At 46.6% G+C, this 1,628-nt stretch overlaps 1 non-coding gene across 1 annotated transcript; it reads right to left on the minus strand.

Annotated features, from left to right (window-relative positions):
• Positions 1-1,308: 1,308 nt before the first annotated feature.
• On the minus strand, positions 1,309-1,380 carry TRNAE-UUC (transfer RNA glutamic acid (anticodon UUC)). The gene has a single exon. It is a non-coding gene; the product is annotated as a tRNA-Glu (tRNA).
• Between the last annotated feature and the right edge of the window lie 248 nt (positions 1,381-1,628).

The raw sequence follows: 1,628 nt of genomic DNA on the forward strand, positions 1-1,628 counted from the left end.
TTATGGTGTAAATTCCAAATATTCTGGTATTAAATGATATTTACTAAGAGGTCATTTTACTCAGGTAACTTTGGTGGGAGAACACCATTTGGCTAAAGGCCTAAGACAATTTCTTTCTGACTGTATAAACAGGTTCTTCCTTGAGGGGATCTACCTCTTTTTCATTCGAAGACCTCTGTGCTTGTGAATTTGTTGAGGGTCTGAGACTGTCTATTGCTGTGATTCAAGTCAGACTATGTTCACCAGACCAAGAGTGTTTCTGCTTATACAAATCAAGTAAGACTTTAATAGGTTGCCCATCTATTGCATTTCTAGAGATACTGACCAAGGGGTTCATGCCAAAGACGTTTGATGGACAGACCATTCTGATTACTGCTTCAGCTCTGTATTCAATGTAGGAAGTAAGGTCACCTTGTCTTTTAGGCTTAAATGTTGTGACTTGACCCTTCCAATGCCTTCTTCCCATCATCCCCATTCATTTCAATGATCCCAATTCCATGGTAGCAGTTCCCACTGTCCTTCATAAAATAGCCACCACAGGGTTCTTTGAGGATGTGAAAATAGTTCCGTAGGATCTATTTCTCACAGCCTTGCTGAAGGTAGTGTCTTCTAGACCTTTCCAGGGGATAAAAGTAGGGGCGAGTGAGCATGTCTGTGGAGTGTACAATTAATTTTTACTCAAAGGATTTGGACTTTTTCCCTGGTTCCTGAGAGGTAATTTCTAAACACCTGAGATTTTCCCAGTGACTAGAGTCTTTGTAATTTCTGCAGGGGCTCCAGGTCACACCTGAGAGTTTATGCTGAAGGGGCTAGGGGGCCTCATTGAGAGGACAAAGAGGAAAAGTCCCTAAGAGGCTGGTTTAGAGGGATATTGCCAAAGGAAAGGAGTAACGAAAGGATCTTGAGATATCAGCAAGTTACTCCGAAATGGGGTAGCAGATACATATATATGGAGGGTTGGACAAAGCAAATGTACAAAATGTTCATTGGTAAATGGACATGAAGAATATATAAAGTCATTACTCTTCCAACTTTTTTATGTTTCTAATTCTTTTGAAAAGGAAGATTGGGAGCTCTTGTCCCAGGTTTTACTTTGTTCTCTTGAGATGAACATTCTGAAAGATGAGAACCACAGGAGTGGTGACGGTTCCTCGTGGCCCAGAGCAGGATACAGCTGTTGGGGGCTCCAAGCCGCTGAAGAGCTGCTCATCCCCTCTCACCTCTCCAAGCCTGGGCCATGCTGGGACTCTTCTGCATCAAACAATGCTAAAGAAGATTCCTGCGGAGGAGAGGCTGCACAAAACAGCTTTCCCTGACCGGGAATCGAACCCGGGCCGCGACGGTGAAAGCGCCGAATCCTAGCCACTAGACCACCAGGGACTTACCCAAAGACCTGTCATCTGCATCCTTCAGAGGGTACGCCTCTTTCCACCCAACTCGGGGAAGCCTGGACGCCTACCTTCCTGCACGCTGCCCTCTCCTCCAGCGAACCTCCCCCACGGCCCTTTCCTCCTCGCCTTCTCCAAAACGCGAAACAGCCTGCCACACGCCGAGCGCTGTCAGGTCTTCCCAAGTTTCGGAGCCAGGTGGCTCTGCCCTGCCGCACCTCAGACCTGACCTAGAGATGC

This window comes from Loxodonta africana, chromosome 3 (genome assembly GCF_030014295.1).
Source record: "Loxodonta africana isolate mLoxAfr1 chromosome 3, mLoxAfr1.hap2, whole genome shotgun sequence".
Lineage (NCBI taxonomy): Eukaryota > Metazoa > Chordata > Mammalia > Proboscidea > Elephantidae > Loxodonta > Loxodonta africana.